At 48.4% G+C, this 23778-nt stretch overlaps 1 long non-coding RNA gene across 1 annotated transcript; it reads right to left on the bottom strand.

Annotated features, from left to right (window-relative positions):
- Positions 1-11223: 11223 nt before the first annotated feature.
- LOC112679063 (uncharacterized) lies at positions 11224-22598 on the bottom strand. The gene is made up of 3 exons (XR_003148089.2): positions 22167-22598; positions 21254-21493; positions 11224-11367 (listed from the first exon to the last, which is right to left on the bottom strand). It is a non-coding gene; the product is annotated as an uncharacterized LOC112679063 (long non-coding RNA).
- Positions 22599-23778: the final 1180 nt, after the last annotated feature.

Raw genomic sequence — 23778 nt, 5'->3', positions numbered from 1 at the left:
TTTCTTCAGCTGAGTAATGTGATTCATAATAGAACCTACTTTGTAGGGTTGTGAGGATTCAGTGTGATGGATTCAGGATTCAGGATTCAGTGTGATGGGACACCATGTAAAGCGTTAGCACAGCTCCCAGAACAAAGTAAATGTTCAATAAATGGCAGTGTGCTCTTTTGAACAGAGGAACCTCATCAGCAGACACCTGGCCACATTATTTGATGCAGGTTTGCCTAAAGTCATTTACCTTGAACTTTTTGGATAAATAAACTCCCTTTTGTTTGCACAAGATGTGTTAACTGGTTCTATATCGCCTGCAGGCAAAAAGTGTCCTGAGAAAAATAACGATTAAAAGGTTTCTCTCTCTCTCTCTCTCTCTCTCTCTCTCTCTCTCTCTCTCTCTCTCTCTCTCCCTCTCCCTTGCTTTCACATCAGCTTTCTTGCAGAGGAAGAAATCAGTGTATACACAGCCAGTTATGGAGGATTGCATGTCACCCACAGTCTGCTTTATCTGTGCTTCTGATCATAGGCCAGATGTGTTCCAAAATGAGGTGCTTACATGGATGCTGTTTGCCATGGGGGTGGGGCAGGGAGGTTGAGAACTATTGGTCTAGACTGTGTTGATCTGGTGACACCCTCTCTCAGGAATGAAATGACACAGGGAGATCCACCTACCCAAACCTGCCTTTTTTTCAGCCAGGCCACAGCTCAGCTCCTAAGGATGTGTCCAAAGTACTAGAGTCTCCACAAGTGGCACACACACACACACACACACACACACACATATTCTCTGAGATCCCTGGGCATTTAGACAGTGTCAATCTAGAGTCAGAGAATGGGATTCAGCTTAGGTTGTATGGACTCTTCTACATGAGAACTTCATTTTTACACAGTCTTATTATAGTTTTCATGTAATTACCCATTCTTCTTCCAAATGCTAACCTCCTCTGAGCTAGGTTTTGTGTTGGGCATAGGGGGCACAGAATGAATGGCCACCATCCTGTAGAATGAAAGCTCACAGCCCAGCAGGGAAATCAGCCATGGAAATAAGCATATGATATGGTAGGTGTCAGAGGAGAACAACAGATACAGCCTACATTTCCAGAAGCAAATGCCAGGACTCATGGTCTCAGAAGTACAGCTTCTCTCATGGGCACGTGATCAAGGACATGGAGACTGTGAGGGACAAAGCATGGCCAGCAATGAGAGTGGTTACAGACAAGGTCCTGGCGAGAAATGGGGGTGTGGTCAGTGTGACAGTCAATAGGGTTTTTCAGAAATATATCTGTCTCTCAACCTTCTGGTTATGTGGTAGGATTGCATTTCCTTTTACATGAGCTGTGGCTGTAGGACTTGGGTTAGCCATGATATATGAGCAAAAGTGATAGATGTTGCTATTGAGTGGACAATTTTGGGTGTCCCAGATGGTGGGTGCTCTGTCCACCAGGTCCCTGCATGAAGGGGGGCTTGTGAGGAGCAGAGTGAAACCTTTGTGGTCACAAGCCACTGAGACTGAGATGTGGGGATGTTTGTTACTGCCGCATGACATGGCCTGCCCTAACTGAAACAGTCAGAGACGGGGACAACCCGGAGCAGGGATGAGAACAGGAAAGGACTGGAATTAGTAGATTCTACCCCCTTTACAGCGTCTCCCTTTCTGGGTCTGATCCCACAGTGTTGCTGTCTGAGCCACGACCACAGTCCAGGCCCCCAACACTAAGGAAGACAGACAAAAAAAGACACCAGTAGTCTTCATCTTCATTCCAGGAATTTCATTTGATTTCCCTGGAAGGGGCCTGGGGAGCCCTCTCTCTTGCTTTTTACTACATTTTGAGAATTCCTCATTCATTCCTTATAGGCTGCATTTATCCCGAACTCTATCAGCTCCACTGAGCAGCCATAAACCAGAAGCTGTCAGAAAGAGAATCTGCAGAGAAGAAAGTCAAAGCCAGGTTCCTGGGCCACAGAAGGGACCCCTGAGAATGGGACCCCCAGGATGGTGCCAGTTACCCAACATGAGCAGGCTGTGCAGGGGCCCCAGGCTTCCTGCGGTGGCAAGTCTGCCTGCTGGGATCCACAGGGACTATATTTCTGTAAATATAAGATGCCATCGATTGAAGGGTGCATCTTTATGTACCACTAAGAAAGAAAAAACACAGCCAATTAAACCAAGACATGATGCTTTATTATCACTTAGAATTTTTATTTTATATCTATTGAAAGGGCTCATTTAGACTTATTTAGACATAGATTTTTATCTTATATCACTATCATGCACAGATAAAATAGAAAATATTAGCAAAATAAATTGGTTAAGTTATCCTAAAACATCTTCACATTCAGAGTTCAACTCTTGTGAATCTCTTTTCAACTCAGACTCATTGATGTTTGCATTTTTCACACAATATCATCTTCTGGGACTTCAAGAGTGTAGGTGATGTGACATTTCTTAAAAGAGCATGCCACTTTGTCCCAGAGATTCTGTTTCAAGTAGATGCTCACTCTTCAAGTTTTGATCCTGGCACTTCTTTTCTAAATCTTGCCAGAAGTTATCAGGCAACTGTGTCACTGTCACGAAGCCAACGATGATTGTGAGACATTGCTGATTATAAGACAAAATCTGATTTCGGAAAGGCTAAAATGTGTGTGGAGGGGGAAATGTGTGGCTTTGGATCAACAGAATCTGCACCCACCCTTACTGATCCTGCTTCTAAAGTAATAGATAAAAGCGTCTTTGGTCAGAAAGGTGTGGGTTCAAATCCCAGCCACTCCACTTCCTAGCTTTCCGATGTATTCACCAAGGTGGGCTGGCATCTGCCATAGTAACAAACAACCCCCAAATCTCAGTAGCTTACCACAATAAAAGTTAGTTTTATGCCAAACTACTCAAGGTCAGGGTGACTTGGCAGGGTGGCCGTCCCCCCTCAACAAAGGCTAACCACCACCTCAACAAAAGCCAGTCCACTGCCACCTGGGTGGGTGGGTGGGTAGGACAAGAAGACTCCATGATTACAGAAGGACTTTCCCAGCTCCAGCCCGGAACAGGCACCCATCACTTCCACCCGCATTTCACTGGCCAGAACCAGTCTGATGGCCCTGCTCAATGGCAAGGAGCTCAAAAATGTGCTTTTCTGTGTACTCAGGAAAGAGAAAAAAACCAAAGTAGGCATGGCAATAGCAAAGTCCAGCACAGTGACGCTAGGCAATTTGCTAAAACCCTTTGAGCCTTCATTTCTTATCAAAAGGAGGGTTATGAATGTGTCTATTTCTTTGTGCTGCTATGAAGGATGATGCATGGGACATGCTTTGCTTTGCTTTGCGTGGCACATGGTAAGCACTCGGTGAATGCTGGCTGTGATGTATCATGACCTCCTAAAGGCACACAAAACTCCCTTCCCACCTAGAAACAACTAACGTCACTCCCCATGGCATCTCTACTCTCAGATGAAAGAGTCCCAGCAACCTCATCTCCTTCTCATGATTTTCAGACTCCTCTCCATGCAGGTCTCTCCCCAGAAGAAACCTTCATAGGAACTAAACACTTCTCTCTATCTCTGCCATCTGATCAAGGCACCTCTGAACACTTGCTGTGTGACCCTTGCCAAGTGTGCAGCCTTCTCTGGGCCTTAGTTTCCTCATCCATAAAGTAAAGAGTCATAGCACAGCTCCTCACTCTCATTCTGGCCCACTGGTGCCAGGTACACAGGTTGGGGGAGGGGGGTGCAGTTGGGGGGTTGGCATGTTGCCAAGCTCTTGTTTTTCAAGACAAGGTGAAAATCCCCATTTTTTGTGTGAAATCTGCCAGCTTTTTAATGTTGACAGATATTTCTTAGGAAGAAAATTAACTCTATGTGCACCAAACAAAACGTGTCAACGTGTTGGTGGTGGAGGAGCTTTGGCAAGCTTACAGGGTCTGTCTACACGTTGGGTCTGTGAGAGGCTGGAAGTAGTACATTTTCCCTTTGAATAGGTGTTCTTGGGCCCATGCACCTTACTATTTCCCCTCTCAGGAGAGGAGATGCCACACCTAGGAAGTGGTCTTTCCCAGAAAGGTCACTGGACAGCTGATCCTGGGGAAATAGGAGGTTGAGGGATTGGATTTGCTGGTGACTATGGCAGCTGGTTTTATCATAACCAAGTCCTGGGGCACCTGGGTGGCTCAGCCGGTTAAGCATCCGCCTTTGGCTCAGGTCATGATCCCAGGGTCCTGGGATCGAGTGCTCCATCAGGCTCCCTGCTCAGTGGAGAGTCTGCTTCTCCCTCTGCCTCTGCCCCTCCCCATCCCTCATGCTGTCTCTCTCTCTCTCTTGAATAAATAAAAAAAATCTTTAAAAACAACAACAACAAAACAATCCCTAACAACAGAAACATCAGTGACTATATCAGGGCCTACTCTAGGCGAAGCTTGGGACACTCAAAAGAATCAAATCCAGGCTTTGCCCCAGAGGAGCTCCCACACATGAGAGAGCAGACAGGAAAACAGGTCACTGCCATAGCAGATTTGGGGATGCAGAGGAAGGGATGTGGCCTGCCTGGAGAATGTGGCCAGCGAAGGCTGCCCAGGGAAGGGGCACCTGCCCAGGAAGTAACGCATCTTCCAGGCAGGGGGACTGTGTGTGCAAGTGTGTGCAAGGTCTGCAGGCATGCTTGTGCTTGGTTCCTTGAGTGGAGAGCAGTGCTGTCGAGAGGCCGGAGTTCTTGGGAACCAGGAAGCAGGAGGAGGGGAGACAGGTGAAGGAGGAAGGTAGTTAAGCCCCCACTCCCCAACCTCACCCCCCGTTCACCTGGCACAGAGCCTGGCACTAATTGGCATCCATCAAACAGTCTTCCCAGCAGGTCTCCACTCAGCTACCTGTTATAATCACCTACAGAGCTTGTAGAATGTACCTGTGTCCGGGCTCCACCAGAGTTTGTGCGGAGGCCCAGGAATCAGCACTGTTTTAAATGTTTATTTATTTATTTATTTATTTATTTATTTATTTATTTATTTATTTTTGTAAGTAATCTCTACAACCAATGTGGGGCTCAAACTCACAACCCTGAGACCAGGAGTTGGATGCTCCCCAGACTAGCCAGCCCGGTGCCTTCTTGGCTGTGTTTTAAAAGATCCCTCAGGGAACACCTGGGTGGCTTAGTTGGTTAAGCATCTGTCTTTGGCTCAGGTCATGATCCCGCAGTCCTGGGATTTAGCCCCACATCTGGCCCCTTGCTCAGCAGAGAGCCTGCTCCCTCTCCCTCTACTGTTCCCCTGCTTGTGCTCTCTCTCTCTCTCTCTCTCTGTTCAAATAAGTAAATAAAATCTTTTTAAAAATAAAAAATAAAATAAAAGCTCCCCCAGGTGTGTCTAGGGCGCAGCAGGAGCAGAGAAGCAGAGCATGGTGCTGCTCCCCACATGGGGTGCTCGCTGGGTGCCAGGCTTCGCACAAGATTCCTCTGTGGATGGTCACTACATCCTCACAGTGGCCCTGTGAGTGAAGCTGGCCCTGGCGTCCCCACTGCCCAGATGCAGGAGGGGTGAGACAGAAAAGTTATCAACTTGCCCAGAAAAAGTTGTTTGGCGGTGGAGTCTGCAGTTAGTCCTACTCCAGAATCCAGAAAGAAGACAGGGAGAGAGGGAAGAATTTGGAGAGATGGATGGGTGGATGGATGGATGGATGGATGGATGGATGGATGAGTGGATGGATGGATGGATGGATGGATGGATGGATGGATGAGTGGATGGATGGATGGATGGATGGATGAGTGGATGGATGGATGGATGGATGGATGGATGGATGGATGGATGGATGAGTAGGTGGATGGATGGATGGATGGATGGATGGATGAGTGGATGGATGGATGGATGGATGGATGAGTGGATGGATGGATGAGTAGGTGGATGGATGGATGAAAGAGCAGATAGATGAGTGGGTGGTGGATGGATGGGTGGGTGGATGGATGAGTGGATGGATGGATGGATGGATGGATGAACAGAAGAACAGATGGGTGGTGGGTGGGCAGGCGGAAAGAAGGAAGGAAGAAGGGAGGAAGGGAAGAAAAGTCAGGGAGAGAGAGCGCGCGGAATAGTAGGGTGGGAAGGGGTTGAAGGAATGAAGGGAGAGAGGAGGAGTCAATGAATGAGGGAGAGACGAACGGGGACGAAGGGGCCGCGAGCTGCTGCCCTGGGCGAGCTCTGTTCCCCGGGGACCAGAGCCGCCCGAGCTGAGGTGGGCGGGAAGAGGGTCTCGGGCCGCCGCCCTCCAGCCCCTGCCGCCGCCGCTCTGGCCGCCGCCCGCCCCCCCCGCCCGGCCCGGACGTGCTCGGCATCGGCATCCGCGACGGGAGCGGCGCCCGGCATCCGCGGGGCCTTGCTGCACCCTGGCGGCGGCGCGGCGCACTGCAGCACGGTCCCCGGGGCCCGGCCCCGCCCCCCGCCCCGCCCCCGCGTTCCCTAGCAACCCGCCCCGCTCCGGGGCCCGCGCTCCCGCCGCCGCGCGCCGGCTGCAAACTTTAGCATCCCCGGCTCTGGCATCCGCTGGAGGGAAGAGCGCGAGGAGCGTCTCCCGTGGCTTCTCCCGCAAAGGTTTTCTCTCTCTCGCCTCCGTGAAAAAAAGGATAACGAGATGGGGGTGGGAGCAGGAAATGGTTTAAGTTAATTTAAACTGTCTGCCGCGGGCAACAATCCAGAGGAGGTTTTTCCCTGTTTTTCAGAGTATGGAGGGAAGCTCTTTGCTGCAGCCCAGCGGCCGCTGGTAGACCTTGGAGAGTCGAGGCGGAGGCACCGCGGGGAAAGGGGTCCCGGGGAGCAGCAGCGCCTGGCCTGGCGGTGGGGAGGCGGGGGCGCTGGGGCCTGGCCCCTTGAAAGGACATGGGTAATACTGACAGGGCTTGCCCTTGGCCAGGCACCCGGGAAGCCACGACGTGGGTAATATTTATCCCCACCTGGCAGTTAGGAAACAGAAGCCCAGAGGAGCTGAGGACACAGCCAGGACGTGCCCATGCCCGGGTGTTAAAGCCATGAAGGTCCATCCGGAGCTCACTGTCTACAGGGCTCCGCTGCAAGTGGCTGCTGTGACGGCTCCCATCCTACAAATAAGGACACCGAGGCCCCGAGAGGCTTATCCGAGGCCACTTGTCTACGCTGTGCCGCCCACACCCTTATCCCACCCTCACACCTGAAATCCTCCCCAGAACTCTGGGAGCTCATAGAACCTCAGAGCTGGTGGAGTGCTGGGATCCAGTGTCCCCAAATGACCCAAAAGGGTTCAGTCCCAACCTGATGACACAGGCTGTGCGCAGGGCACTGTGCCGGGCATCAGGGGGCTGGCCTGAGCCCACACAATCCCTCCCCACCCATCTCCTACCTCCCTCCTCCATGTCCAGAGGCATGGCAGGGACACGTGGGGTTTCATTTCACCCCACCACCCATTCCTGAGATCAGTAGACAATTTACAGAGTGTCTGCAGATGCCAGGCACAGCGCTGGACAGCGAGGGGACGGTGGCTGACAGTTACTTAGTGATGAAGGCAGGCAACAAACCTGCCGACCAGGGAATGCAAGAGGATTCTAGATGCTTGGAAGTGCTGTAATAAATGAAATGGAAACAAGGTGACTCATTTCCGGGGTGGAATAGGGGACTTGTTGTCACTGCTCTTCTTTAACTCACCTTTACCAGCAGATCTATTGCCTACGTCTGCACCTGTCGCCCCAGCCAGGTGTGACAGCTCTGGTACTTGCTGACTAAGGGAGCTCAGAGAGGGCTGGGGAGTCTCCGGCCAGGGGTTTGCACTCGACACTGGTTTTGGAACAGAAATCACAGTGATGGTCAAGGTGCCCGGAACCCTGTTCTGTTCCATTGCATACCTCATCTCCGTCAATCCATGCAAGAGCCGGGATCCCTGGGTGGCGCAGCGGTTTGGCGCCTGCCTTTGGCCCAGGGCGCGATCCTGGAGACCCGGGATCGAATCCCACATCGGGCTCCCGGTGCATGGAGCCTGCTTCTCCCTCTGCCTGTGTCTCTGCCTCTCTCTCTCTCTGTGTGTGACTGTCATAAATAAATTAAAAAAAAAATCTTTAAAAAAAAAAAAAAATCCATGCAAGAGCCTTTCAGAGAGATGCTATTACTACCTCCATTTCACAGATATGGAAACCAAGGTCATACCTCTCTTGGAGGAGAGCCAAGACTTGAACAAAGACGCCCTGATTTCAGCTCCACGCTTCTAACGACTGCACTCTGCAGTCCGACCGACACCCAGCTGGCCTCAGACTCAGTGCGTTAGGGAAGGAAGAAGAGGTGGGCGTGTTACCTTGAGCAAGTCACTCCCCTGGCTGCGCCCCTATTTCCTGAGGCCTGCAAAACAGGAGTGAAGCAGGATGCTCACCTTGGCTGGGATATTTATTTTGGAAATAAAAGGAGATAATCCAAGTAACAAAGCCTGAGATTCAGGAATGGATTTTTTTTTTAATTAAAAGATGAATAAATGAATGAAGGAGCTTTATAAATGTTAGTTTCCTTCCTTGTTCCCCAATTCTGTAATAATAATAGTTAAAACAACCCAAATAACTTCTGCTGGGCTCTACCCAAATTCCTGCATGCCATGGATGGCCACGTTGGTGATATGCTTGCAGCCTGTCTCAAGGGCAGATCTCACTGGGCAGCACAAGCCCCAGCTTGTGGCTACCATGTAAGGCAAGAGACCCCATCAAAGTCCTTCTGCTCAGGGTACTCATGAATCAGACCCAGGTCCAAATCTCCATCTGCACCTACCTGCTGTGTGACCTTGGGCAGATGTCTTAACCTCTCTGATGTGTGAATGCTTCACTTGCTATAAAAACACCTGCCACACAGAGTTGCCCTATCATCCAAGGATGTCATTCAAGTCTCCTTTCCCCATGAAGTGGTGAGGGTGGACAAAGGGGACGCATCCAGAGGGTGTCACACATAGCTGTGCACTTCCCGATCTTTAAGTAGCCCATGATTCTCTTCCTCGAGCTCCTTCCTCACCAGAGCCTTACCCCTCCACCCGTCCTCCGCCAGCAACTCCTGTCCACTTCAGGTCAGGGCATAACCCTGAGCCCAAGCTCTCCTGTCCACCCTCCCTGCACCCTTCCTGGTCCCAGCTACTGTCCTCACCACCCTGACAACAAGAACAGCCTTCAAAGTGCTCTCCCTGCCCTGCCCTGCCCTGCCCTGCCCCTCCCCACCTACCCACTCTCCAGAGAACAGCCGGAGAAGTCGGTGGGCTTCCAAGTCAGGTCACTCCCCAGGCTTCCACCCCTGGTGGCTTCTCACTGAACTCAGAAAAACATGCACTCGGCTGCCACTGCTTCCACTGCTGTGCTGGGTATTATTCCCTGTCCGTCCTCCAGATCACTCTCCATCCCTGTCTACCTGATTGGTGCCCCAGAGGCAGACCTGAAGGCACTACATCGCCTTTGCTCTCTGGCTTCTGGAGGGTTCGGCCAATAGCGGGTGCCAGCAGATCAGGAGGCAGGAGGAGAGAGAGGTGAGGGCATGACCCCCCAGCTTCCTCTCTGATTGGCCCGGGGGTTGGCAGGGGCCAGGTCTCTCTGATGGAAGCTGCAGGTGGCCTCCTGTAGGTACAATAATGCCTGGGTTCCCCTAACTGTTCTTCCCCGGCCCCATCAGGATTAGGGGGTGACCACCAGGGTGCTACGGCTGCTGATCCCAGGGTGTTTGTCACTTTGTGTTAATACCCTTCAGCCCTACCCAGATCTCTGTAACCAGTCCCTTTACCAAATTCCCCAGAGCGTGCCTGGACAGCGACTGATACTAAGACCCCTGTGATCTAGCCACTGCGGCCCTCCATCCTCTTCCTACTCTGTGCTACCCTGTGGCCTCATCTGGCTTCTTTCTGTCCCTTCAGCACATCCAGCTTATGGCTTCCTCAGTGCCACCATACCTGCTGTTCCATCCAGCTCATGACACAGTGCCCAGGATTTTTTGCACAGCTGTTCTCTCAGCCCAAATGTCACTGTTGTGGAAGGCTTTCCCCAACCACCTGTCACACACACTCTGTTGTTCACTCCAAACACTTGGACACTCAGGATGTATACGTTTTTCCCACACCAACGACCAATTCTCCAACTCCCTAGACACCATCTGGGTGTCCTACAATTCAGTCCAATTCTGGTGCTAACCACCCACAGTTAGTGCACTCACAGGTTAGGGGCACAGTCCCACGAGACTCCCCCACTCCAGGCACCAGTCACAGGTCCTGGGCCTCCCATACTTCAACAGACAGTCAATGAATCAGGGGTTCCCACAACCCCTCCTTGGGTTTGATCATTTGCTAGAATGACTCACAGAACCCAGGAAAACATTTTCCTTACTAGACTACTGGTTTCTTATAAAAGGCTATAACTCAGGAACAGCCAGATGGAAGAGATGTATACTGTGAGGTATTGCGGGGGGGGGGGGCAGGCATGGAGCTTCCAAGCCCTCTCTAGGTGTGTTCCGCCCCCTCCAGCACCTTGATGTGCTCACTAACTTGGAAGCTCTCCAGACCCCATTGTTTAGGGCTTTTATGGAGGTTCCATTACACAGGCACGATTGATTAAATCATTAGCTATTGGTGATTAAAGTCCATCTCCTGGGAGGTCAGGGGATAGGGCTGAAAAGTTCCAACCGTGTAGTTAGGACTTGCTTTTTCTGTCAACCAGCCCCCATTGAAGCTACCAGGGTCCCCCCTCCAGCCACTCATCGGTGTACAAAAGACATCTTTCCCCCTCCAGAAAGTCCAAGGGTCTTAGACGTTCTTACATCAGAAACTACAAATAAGATGGAATGTTACAACCAATGATACTCCTATTACCCCAATACTCAGTACAAGGGTTTTAAGAGCTCTGTGCTAGGGACTGGGTACAGAAACCCCATATATATACACGTAATATCATCCTGATTAATCTCCTTCACTGGACTTGCACCAATCCGAAATGTGTCCTGTTAAAAAGAAAACCACAGCCCCAACATGGCATCGTTTAAGCCATCTGAGCAAACCAAGACTTAATACCTAACCTAACTGCATGTTCAAACCGCCAGGAGTGTAACCTTTAACCACCCAACATGGAATTTCCAAATCAGTATTAAGAATTTATTGAGAGGCTCCCCTAGGGGAACAACCTTGCCTAAACAGTGCATTCCTTGCTCACCCCCGCTTGCTAGATGGGACACCTCTCGATTAATTAATCCTTGAATAAAGCCAATCAGATCTTCACATTTACTCGGTTGAATTTTTTCTTTTTTAACAGTCCCCTCATTTATTCATCGGCTTGGGAGTTTTGTCTATTTCCACCTATAGAATTGTTAGTTCTGCAAAGGACAGGGTTTTTTTTTGTTGTTGTTCACAGCTGTAGCACCAGCACCTCCTGCCACACCTGGAACAGAGGAGAAACTCGGTAAATATTTATAGAATTAATACAAGAGCTGTCTGTTCACTTAGAAGGAGGGACTGAGGACACTCACTCTGAAGCCCTTAAAGGCAAAGGGAGCACTTGAGTGTCTTTTAAAGGACAGAATCGTGGTTTTATTGCCTCCAGCCTCTCAGGGCCCCAGAACTCTCCACGAATCCTCTCAGGGCCCCAGATGTGCTTCCTGTAGAAGTAGCTGGGTACTGATAGAAGAGTCTGAACTCAAGAGTCAGACACATCTGGGTTGAATCCTGGCTCTGCTCTACCCTTCACTTCCCTGGTCCTCTGTTTCACTATGTACTGAGAAAGGGGTCATTGTGAAGACGGACAAGACTACTGTATGTGTAAGGCTTCTGGCACTGCCCTGCCCGTGTACCACGAGTGGGGAAGAATTGGATGGGAAGCAAAGAGAATGTGATGTCCCTGTGTCCCCAAGAAAGGGGGCCTGGCTGAGCCCCAGCTGGGGGAAGTAGGCAGATCTGTGGGTTCACCGCTTGGGGTACAATAGATTGAACACACCCCACGGATGTGTTGGAAGCAAAGAATTCTTTATTACATGTCACAAGTAAGGAGACAGGGAGATGGATCTCAAAGCACCATCTCCCTGTGGGGTTAGTACAGGACGCTTTTATTCAGTGCATTTGGGAGTGGGGGCAGGAGCTTTCATATACATGAAGGAACTTACGCATATTCTGTGATTTAGGGCACTTTGGTTCAACTGTACATGGCTAGCATGTCAACCTGCTAGAGTGTGCACTGCATGTTCAAAAGTTGGCAGAGAGATCCCTGGGTGGCGCAGCGGTTTGGCGCCTGCCTTTGGCCCAGGGCGCGATCCTGGAGACCCAGGATCGAGTCCCACGTCGGGCTCCCGGTGCATGGAGCCTGCTTCTCCCTCTGGCTGTGTCTCTGCCTCTCTCTCTCTCTCTCTCTCTCTCTCTCTGTGTGACTATCATAAATAAATAAAATTTTTTAAAAAGTTGGCAGAAAAATCCCCTTTAGGAGGAGATATTATATTGCAATGAGCTAAAGGTAACTTCAGGGTAATTAAGGGGGCTTCTGCACGGGTCCTGAGCTCCAGTCTGGCTCAAACTGGCTCACATCAGGGGCTATTAGGTGACACACATAGCGAACATCTCCTGGGCTGGAACTGTTGGTTCTGCTAAACAAAATACATTCTTTCCCTGCTTTTATCCTTTCCCCTGCTCCTTCCTGCTGACAGCTTTCAGCCCTGTGAGGGAGGACCTCCTGGGGCATCCCAGCTGACACCACCATTCCTGGGCAGAGTCTGAGGGCCCGGGTCGGTGGCGCATCCAGGCTGAGAAAGGTCTATGGAGCCCTCCACATACAAGCACAGAGAGAAGCAGAACAGATACCAGGCACCCAGAGCAACAAGAGCACTGCTAAAGGACCTCAGAAAGCCTTAGAAAGGCTCACTGGCTTCCCTGTGGCTTCTCACTAAGTGTAGAATGGGGCACCCACCTGCTGCCCACCACCCAGAAGTTAACACAAGAGGGTGGTGAGAAGCAGTCCTCACATTTGGATGGAAGCCATGTATATGCCACAGCAGAACACGTGCCCCTGCCTCAAGGTCTTATGGAGAAGCTCAGAGGATGATGAGTTTCCCTCATCAACCCCTTGGTCCCCCCTGTACCACCCCCCAACAGAATATAAAGGCAATCGCAGGGCAAAGAAGAAACTCTAAATTGAGTGAGGCTTGTTTCCCACCACCCAGAAGAATGGAGCTCAAATGATAAGTTATGACAGAGTAAATGAATCAAGAAAGTAGCATTTCTTGGACACCTGTGTCTTGGACTGAGACTCACTCTCACCATTGCCCCACAGGGTATGTGTCTTTCCCTGAAAGAGATCGTCTGGGAAGGAAAAATCTTGAGGGGTCCTGGGATTCTGAAAGGCTGTCCCAGGTCAGGGACAGCAATCCCGTGGGACTCTAGGTGAGGACAAGTAGCAATGGCCATATGTGGAAGTGTTGTCTGATGAGTCCCAAGAAGCTCCTCACTGGCACAGTTGCCCAGTGTGGGAAGGATCCGCTTTGAGAGGAAGCGAGCTTCCTGTCCTGGCAGGTGTGCAAGTAGATCCTCTCAGAGGTGTGGAGAGGTGACTCCTGCTGGGGAGCTGGCCTGACTAAAATAATGCAGAGGTCTCTCTGAAGCTTAATAGACTACGAGTCTGTAAGTAAAGCCCAGAGTGACAGGAAGTAATCAGAGCCAGGATGTTAGTGGGATGTATGGGGAAGAGAGGAAGATGAGGGGAAAGTGGAATAGAGAGGAAGAAGAAAATAAGGAGTCCATCTAGGAAGGTGATATGATTCTGGTAGTCTGATACTGATGAAGGGTTCTTCAAAGATAGTATTTCCCCAAAGGTGGGCCACGCATCTACAACAGTCAGGACAGCGTATGCCTGCTGCAGAACAAATAAACCCCTGACCTCAGTGCCCTAACACAATATGGTTCTTTCTCACTCATGCAAAATCTGGATGGCCCTGCAGCTCTGATTTCTGGAAGTACATGGCCTCCAAGAGACAGAGAGATAGAAGAGGAACACCAGAATTTAACTGTCACAACCAAAAGTGGCTCTCGACACTGCCACTCATGGGGCATTGGCCAGAACTAGTCACACAACCCCAACCATCTGGTCTCAGACTGGTGATAATATGCCTTTCACGGCTCTCTGACACTGCTAATCTCCGTTATCAATAAATAAATCTGCTGGCCTCCGATTCAGAGCCTACAGGAGAAGACAGAAATTTTAATGAACCTACAAAACAGTGTCTGTTCCCAAAACGTTCCTTCTCTTTTTTCTTTAAGATTTTATTTATTTATTCATGAGAGATACACAGAGAGGGGAAGAGACACAGGCAGAGGAAAAAGTAGGCTCCATGCAGGGAGCCCAATGTGGGGCTCGATCCCAGGACCCCAGGATCACGCCCTGGGCTGAAGGAAGATACTCAACCACTGAGCCACCCAGGTGCCCCAACGTGTTCCTTCTCATGATCATTCCCTATATATGGTAAATGATGCCAATTTTCCATGTGGGATGGCAAAGTAAACTTTCCTTTTCAAGAAATTTATTTATTTTTTAAAAATTGATTCTATTTAAAGAAGAATATTCTATTCTAAGTCAAAATGTGCAGCACATACATTAATATTTATTTTAGAAGAGGTAATACATACTTCAAAATTCAAAAAGTATTACAGTATAGCTAACTGAAAACTCAACTCCATCCTAGCCACACAATTCCCCTTCCTGTCAATACTTTTTATGAATGATTTCGTGGATACTTCCACTCTTGCAAACAACACTGTGATGAACCTCGCTGTGTGTACTCCATTTGGCATGTAAATGGGTACCTAAAGGGCAAAACCCTAGAAAGAAAATTCTGGAGCTCCAGGTGTGTGCATGCACAGTACCCATGGTTCAGTTTGGTGCATGGCTGCCATGTTAGTGGGACAGGTTTTCAGCAAAGCCCCAATCAGGGCAATTTGGACCATACACAATTTCACTCATTTGCTCAATACACCTTGATAAGCACCTACCCTGAGTCGGCCCTGTGCTGGGAACAAATAATAGAAAGATGAATTTGACTCAATCTTGACCCCAAAGAGTTCATGATCTAATGGAGAAGACAGATGCACAAGCCAATTGCTGTAGTTATCTACTGCAGTGTGGTTGACCACTCCAAAACGTAGAGGTACAGAGCAACGACGAGTATGTTGACAAATTCTGTGGGTCAGGGATTTGGAAAGGGCAGAGCCAGGATGGTTTTTCTCTGCTCCCTGATATCTGAGGCCTCATCTGGGGTAATTTGAGGATGGGGACAGAAAGATCCATTCCCGCATTGGCTTCTTCAAACGAAGCTCTCATGCCCATGCTGGCAGAGTAGAAGAACAGGCTTAGCTGAGACTGTCAACCAGAGCCTTTAACATGTGGCCTCTTAATCAGGGCAGTCATGGGGTCATCAGACTTCCTACAAGGTGGCTCAGGCTCTTAGAACAATTGTTCTAGTGATCACAGCAGAAGCTGCATGGCCATGGTTGACTCAGCCTTGGAAGCCATACATCATCATTTGCACTGCAAGCCAGCCATAATACAATCAGGGAGATGAGGGTTTTAAAGCAGCCACTACTGATCCTAATACAGGATACGTGTCGTAGTAGAGGTAGGTCCAGCAGTACAGGGAGCCCAGTGCAGGAGTGACAGCTTCATTCCTTCTGAGAGCAATAAGAAGAGATTCAGGGAAAGCCATTGAAGGGAGGTGACACAAACTGAGGATTGAAAAGTAAGAGCAAAGTTACCAAAGCCTAAAATGGAGTGGGAGGAAAAAGGGCAAAGGGGATTGTGTGTACAATGATTTATGAGTGCTTTGAAAGGTATGTGCATGAAAAGGTGAGGAGTAAAAGAAGCCAGGCTACAGAGTTGTGACCTAGAGTGGAGATCTTAGCTCTACCACTTGCTGGATGTGTAACAAGTGAGCCCCAGCTTCCTCACCTATAAAAAACCCCAGGGTTCTTCACGATTATTATTATTATTTTTTAAAGATTTTTTTAAAGATTTTTATTTATTTATTCATGAGAGACACAGAGAGAGAGGCAGAGACACAGGCAGAGGGAGAAGCAGGCTCCATGCAGGGAGCCCGATGTGGGACTCGATCCCAGGACTCCAGGATCAGACCCTGGGCCGAAGGCAGGCGCTAAACCCCTGAGCCACCTGGGGATCCCCCCTTCAGATTATTATAAGGAATAACTGAGATAAGACAGGGCCTGATATAAAAGCGTGGAAGGCATGTTCACTGTTGACATCATTATGAAATTTTGGCCGCACATTGGAGTCATCTAGGGAGCTTTAACAAAAGCAGTAATGTAACAAAAGTACAAAACTTATTATACTCTTAAAATTATAAAACATTGTTGATGGAAATTAGAGAAGACCTAAAGAAATAAGAAGATGTTCCCATGTTCATAGATCAGAAGACTTAGTAGAGCTGCCACCTTGGCAAGACTTCCCAAACTGATCTAGTTTCAACTCAATCCCTATCAATATCCCAGCTGACTCAGTGCATATGGTAAATCAAGGAATCCAGAATACAATCTCCAATCTTACATTCTTGAAAAAGAAGACAAAGTTGGAGGAGTCACACTTCCCTCTTTCAAAACTTACTACAGAAGCCATGGTAATCAAGACAGTGTAGGATTGACCTTGTACCTCCATGGAACAGAACTGAGAATCCGGAAATAAGATCCTATGTCTACAGCCAGTTGATTTGGGCTGAGAGTCTATTAAATGGAGAAATAATAGTCCTTCTAACAAATGGTCCTGGGACAACTGGATATCCACATCCAAAAAAGTCAACAAAGTTGAACCTCCTCCTCCTTACATCACATGCAAAATTTACTCAAAATGGATCAAAGACCTAACTGTCAGAGCTAAAACTATTTAAATACTTTGAAGAAACATAACAGAAAATCTTGGTGGTCTTTTATTTGGATCTGAGATGTGATGCAACATCACAAGCAACAAAAGAAAAACTAGAAGAATCAGACTTCATCAAAATTAAAAACATTGTACCTCTAAGGACACCATTAAAAAAAAGGAAAGGGGCACCTGGCTGGCTCAGTCAGTGGAGCAGGTGACTCTTGATCTCAGTGTTATGAGTTCAAGCCCCATGTTGGGTGTAGAGATAATTTTAAAAATAAAAAAAAATCTAAAAAAATTTTTAATTAAAAAAGGAGAAGGACCACTCACAGAAGGGGAGGAAGAGGATGCCAATTACATAGCTGACTTATACCTACAATCTATAAAGAATGCTCACAACTCAATAATAAAAACATAAATAACCTAACTTTAAAATGGGCTAGGAATCTGAATAGACACTTCTTCAAAGAAGATAGACAAAGGGCCAAGAAGCCCATGAAAAGAGTCTCAATATTATCCATGAGGGAAAGGCAGGTCAACACCACCAGGAGAGACTGCCTCACCCCCACCAAGAAGGCTAGAAACCAAAAGATAGTAACACATGTTGGTGAGAATGTGAAGAGGTAGGGACCCTCTCACTCTGCCAGAAGGAATGTAGGACGGTGCAGCCACTTAGGGAAATATTCTTCAAATGTTAAACATAGAGGAGTGCCTGGGTTGCGCAGTTGGTTGAGTATCCAATGGTTTCAGCTCAGGTTATGATCTCAGGGTCATGAGATAGAGCCCCACATTAAGCTCCATGTTCAGCACAGAGCCCGCTTGAGATTCTCTCTCTCCCTCTCTCTTTGTCCCTCCTGCACATGCTCTCTCTCTCTCTCTCTCTCTCTCAAATAAATAAATCTTAAAAAAATGCTAAACATAGAGTCACCATGTGATCTGGCAATTCCACTCTGAGATGTCTACCTAAGAGAAATGAAAACATACGTCCCCACAAAATTCCCATAGGGAAATGTTTAGAGCAGCATTATTCATAAGAGCCAAAGAGTAGAAACAGCCCAAATTTCCATCAACTGATGAAGGAACAGATAAAATGTGGTATACCCATATAATAAAATATTACTCAACAACAACAACAACAACAACAACAACAAAATGAAGTACTGATCCATCCTACAATGAGGATGAATCTTGAAAACATGATGCTTAGTGAAAGAATCCAGGCTTAAAGGACCACATATCATATGTTCCCATTTATGTGAAATTTCTAGAATAGGAAAATTTACAGAGATCGAAGATAGATTACTTGTGACCTGTGGCTGGTTGGTGGAGGGGGGACAAGTGAAGATGGGGAGGATTAGAAAGTGACTGCTAAGGGGTAATGAAAATGTGGTAATGAAAGTGCTTTAATTTAACTTTTTAAAGATTTTATCTTTAAGTGATCTCGGCATCCAACGGGGCTTGAACTCACAACCCCAATATCAAGAGTCGCCTGCTCCATCGACTGAACCAGCCACGGACCCCAAAAATGCTTTTAAATTGATAGGGGTGGCTCAGCAGTCAGGCTCCTGCCTTAGGTCCCAGGTCGTGATCCCCGGATGACGAGTTCCCTGCATGGAGCCTGCTTCTCCCTCTGCCTATGTCTCTGCCTCTCTCTCTATCTATCTCTATGTCTGTGTGTGTGTGTGTGTGTGTGTGTGTGTGTGTGTGTGTGTGTGTGTATGTGTGTTTCTCATGAATAAATAAATCTTTAAAAAATAAAATAAAATAAATTGATAGTGGTAAACATCCCTCCCTCTTTTTTCTCTTTTGTATCTCTAAGAAATGATGGATATTAACTAAATTTATCATGATGGTCATTTCACAGAATATGTAAACCAAGTCATTTCTCTGTACACTGTAAACGTACACAGTGCTGCATGTCAGTTATATCTCAATGACACGGAAAAAAATGGTGGTAATGTATGCACCACTCTGGGGATATTCAAAGGTACTGAGTTCTTCAAACAGAGAGAGAGAAAAGGAAGAAAAAAGTGAGAAGAGAAAATCTTATGCATAAGCCCTACTCCAGGAGAGTCTGCTTCCAATTGTTCTGGAGGGTGGCCTGGGCATCAGAATTTGAAGGCAGCAGGGGATGCCACCGTGCAGCTGGTTGAAAGCCACTGAGCAAGAGAAATGGGAGACTGAGATTGGAGAGAGGTGAACAGAGAGGGGCCAGCAGAGCCCAACGATGCATTATGTGAACAAATGTGGGTCAGGATGTCACCAAGGGGCGAGCGACGTTGTGTGTGGAGGTAAAGTGGGACCACTGTGCGCAGGCGAGACGGCAGGTTCCCCACCAAACACATCCTCGAGTGAGGGGGGGGACACAAGTGGCCAAATCCACCCAGGCTCTGCTTACCAATCCCTGAGCCCACAGAGCTCAAGTCTGGCCCCCTTGTGAAGCAGCCAAGGGGGGCTGGGAGTTGGGGTAGACCTTTCCAAGAGCTTGCATATAGTGAATTGACACCTCACTTTGAAATCGCACATCTATTTTATCTGGGTGCCTAATTGGAATCTCGATTTTAACATCCTGTTACACAAGGCTGTTGTACAGATAACAAGACCGAATTATATTCATTACCATCCGGTGAGCGCAGTTATGCTTTGCAAGCAACCTTCGTTGTCACATTTAATCCTTCAGCATTTCTGAGAGATGAGCGACTACTGGTATGATCTCCATTTCACAGATGAAGAAATTGAGGCTTGGTGAGGTAAGTGGCTTGGCCAAAGGCACCTGGTAGGCAGTGGCAGCACAGAGATTCGAACCCAAGTCGGACGACGCCAAGCCTTTGCTATGAAGACATGAAACCCTCTCTGTCCTAAAGTCCTTCCATAACCGAGTCAGGAGACTGAAGTCCCCTGACGCCGAGTGTCCACTGACTGGTCAGCAGGGGTAGTGATAAAGCCAGCATCGGTACCCAGGTCCCCGTGGCAACCACAACCCTGCAGGTCTGTGGGGCACCCAGTACACAGTAGGGACGTGATGATGTCAGCAGCCCCCCGCAACCCACAAGAGAATGACCCAGTTAAATGAACCTAGTGGCTTTCCTTCCAAGGAGCCCCCACTCCTCTGGCAGATCCCGCAGGCATATCCACAGTTTCTGAGGAGTGACACATCCCGCCCTCCCCATTTTCATAAGCGCCCCTGAAAAAAGCCCTCTCTGTTTTCTGCCTCACTCACTCTCCTTGGAAAGATCCGCTTTGATCCTCCCTCCCCTCTGCTCCCAGCTCGGCTCTCCTCTCTCACTCCAGACATATTATTCACAGTGAACTCATTTGTCCAGAATGCAGATGTAATATGTAATTCCCCGAGAATTCAAATGTAATTTAAAGCTATTTTCCGATATCTAATTTGCCTTTTATTTATTTAGGGCAATATTTCAGCAGGAGCCTCTCAGCTAAAGTGCCGGTGTTTGTTTACAGTGCCAGGGCCCCGCAACGGCAGGAAGCCACCCGCCCCAGACACAGACGTTACCGATTAAAAAAGTAATTACAACATTGAACACAGCCTTAAATAAAAGCGAAAATGCAAGAGACGGGGAAGGCTGCAAAAACATAAATTGGGAACAATGCTGTTTTCCCCAGACGTTTTGTAATATTTGCAGCCTGCCTGGTACTGGCACCCTGCCCTGGCTGCAGGAGACACAAGCGGAGCCACTAGCAGGGAGGGATGGGGTGGCTCCACCCTGTAAAGAGGTGGGAAGAGGTTTCTAATTGTCAGAAATCATTTGTCTGCCTGCAACGTCCTCAGTTTAATGTAATGCTCTTATACTACAGATTAGTGTACTACAGTGTACTCTACTCTAACAAGTGACCAAAAATCAACAGGCAACTCAAACTGACCTAAAGAGAAAATTGGTATGTTCAGGCTCATGAAAGACCGTCAGAAGCTTTGGCTGCAGGCGTAGTTGGATCAAGGTGCTCAAAAAATCTTTAAGAATCTCCCTATCTCTTGGCATTGCTCTCTGCAGAGTTGACTTCAATTCCAGAAGCTTCAAGCTTCCATCTTGCCAGCTTAGCATTCCCAACCGAAAGAGGATGCTTCTCTTTCCGTAGTTCTAGCCAGAATCTCAGGTTGGGCTTTCATCAGCCCTCCCTGGGTCATGTGCTGATCCTTGAATCAATCACTTCAGCCAAGGAGTTTCAGTCCTCTGACCAGACCTGGGTCAGATTCCCACCCCTTGAGGACAGAAGTAGGACCAGTTTGGCATAAACCACATGGACTAAGAACAAGGGAGGGGCGGCTCCCAAAAAGAAAATTGAGGTTCTATGAGGGTTGAAGGCACAATCAGGCAAATATAATTGATTTCCACCACAGATAGAATTTCTGTCTGTTTCCAATACATGTCATCTTCCTACATTGGCTCTAGACCACACTTTTTACCTTGTGGGTGATTCAGGGAACTCTGTGCTCCATGGTAGGACTGCCGTGTAGAACATCAACTTGTGGCTTCCCCACCTCGACTTTAAAGAAGTAAGTAAGCCCTGTGCAGCCAGTTACAGTGGAGCATGACTAGGAACAGGCGACATTTTGTAATCACTAAGGATGGCCTGCAGCAGAAGGGCAGATAGGAAGCAATTGGCTCTTCAAGCGGGTGTCCTTCAAGATGGATACAGCAAGAGCCTTGAGGTTTGAAAGAGTCAAATAATTGCTAATAATTAGGTCCAAAAGTTTATCTGGTAATCAGATCACAGGGGAAGCAGGAGGTAATAATAATATTTAAGGGGTTCATTGGGCACCTGGGTGGCGCAGTCGGTTGAGCATCTGACTCTTGGTTTTAGCTCAGGTTGTGATCTTAGGGTCGTGAGACTGAGCTCTGCCTCAGGCCCCGTGCTCAGCATGGAATCTGAGATTCTCTCTCTCCCTCTGTCCCTCCCCATTGTCCACTCAATCTCTCTCTCATTCTCTCTCTCTCTCTCTCATTAAATCTTAGGGGCCCCTGGATGGCTCAGTTAGTTAAGCACCTGCCTTCAGCTCAGGTCATGACACAGGTCCTGCGATCGAGCCCTGTGTCAGGCTTCCTGCTCATCAGGGAGTCTGCTTCTCTCTCTCTTTCCCTCTGCCCCTTCCCACCACTTGTTCACTCTCTCTATCTCTCTTTCTCAGATAAATAAAATTTTTTTAAATAAATAAATAAATAAATCTTAAAATATTTTTAAAATTAAGTGCTCTCAGGGCCAGGTTATACCCTAAAAGTGACAGTATATGTGAACTTGCCATAGACATGTGACCCTGGGGTCAAATAAGTGGAACCCTTGGCCAGATGTAGCACTAAAGAAATCACATCACCCTTTACCAGTAGACATCCAGAAACTGGACTTGGCACAGGCACAGGACAGAGCATCCACGAGTCCATGTGGAACTGAGCCTGAACAGCGGCCCCCTCGGGACCAGGAAGCAGCTGTAGCAGTGAACCAACCAGACTCCTGCTCTTGCTGGGTCTGCAAGGGAGGTGGACAGGCAGCGTTTGGAACTAAGAAATCCCCTCAGGTTCAGAGGTCATTCAGGGTCGGGGTGGAGGGTGGCAGGGGAAAAACCTTGAGAGAAAGGCTATAAACGTCCTCCTAACAAGACAGGTCGGTGCCTAAGCTCTCTGCCTCATCGATGCCCCAAGCTGGTGGAACAGTTCTTGCGGATGACATAGGAACAAATGGGAGAGCAGATCTCCACTGCCCTGCCTGGTACACAGTAAATGCTGTTGTTGTTGCCTGCCGTGCGCCGTGACCATCTCTTACTCAAACACCAGCTCGTTCCGTTCAATCTTTCCCAAAACTCTGTGAGGTCATTAGCCTTATTATTACTCATCCTCCCATCATAGATGAGAAAATGGAGCTTCAGAGAGATGAGGTGATATGCCCAAAGTCCATCATGCCAGAACAGGGCCTAGAACACAGATTTCTCACTTTCTCCTCTAACCCTTTCATCAACAAAAAGGCTTTCCATGGGCACCTGGGTGGCTCAGTTGGTTAAGCACCTGCCTTCGGCTTAAGTCATGATCCAGGGTCCTGGGATCCAGTCCTGAATTAGGCTCCCTGCTCAGCAGAGAGTCTGCTTCTTCCTCTACTGGTTCTCTCTCTCTCTCTCTCTCTCTCAAATAAAAATCTTTTTAAAAATTGCTTTTTGTTTTCAAAGGCCGTGGACAAACGGAGATAAGAAACTTGCATTTATTGACCACCTACTACGGCCAGGCACGGTGTTCAGCGTTATCACACATTTGTTCATTCCGTCTTCCCCTGCCAGGCCCCTGTGTTATCATTCCGGCCTCCCCCCCCCCCCTTTCAGTAATAGACAGTGGAGGCTCAAAGGGGTAAGGCACTTTTCTCTGCATCACTTGACCTGTTTGGGGGCTCTGAAGGGATTCAGCATCTCTAAGAAGGAACCTAGAAATTCTCTAGGAAAGGTGCTCTCTGCTCACTAGAGTGCCATCCTCACCTCTGCTCTCTGAGACATCACTGGGGTGCTCTTCTCTTCCCAGGAGAGCCAGTCTATGCCTCTGCACACTCCACAGCCCTCAGGGCCCCCCAGATCTGCTACCTGGGTCCAGCCAAGAGAGGGATGTCTGAGCTAAAATAGCAATGTCAAGGATTCCATGATAAAGAGAGAGACAAAGAGACAGAGCCCAGGGGAACTCAGAGGAAACACAGAAGGACAAGGAGGGGAGGCAAGGGGAGGACAGAAAGGGGGCAGGGAGAAGAGGGGGGGAGGGGCGGGGGGGCGGGGGGACGAAGAGGAGGAGTGGCCATGGCAGCGGAAGTAGCAGAGGGGAAGGGGCAGGAGTTTGGTTACAAACATAATTTTCATAATAAAGGAAAAATGAAAGTTCTTCATTCAATATACTTAGTCCGTAGTCCTGTACCCATCTCTGTACTAAGCATTGCAAATATGGATGAAGTCCACATTCTCAAGCA

Source organism: Canis lupus, chromosome 6 (assembly GCF_003254725.2).
Source record: "Canis lupus dingo isolate Sandy chromosome 6, ASM325472v2, whole genome shotgun sequence".
Taxonomy (NCBI): Eukaryota; Metazoa; Chordata; class Mammalia; order Carnivora; family Canidae; genus Canis; species Canis lupus.
Note: the sequence above shows the minus strand (reverse complement) of the source record. Positions and strands in the feature narration are given on the sequence as shown.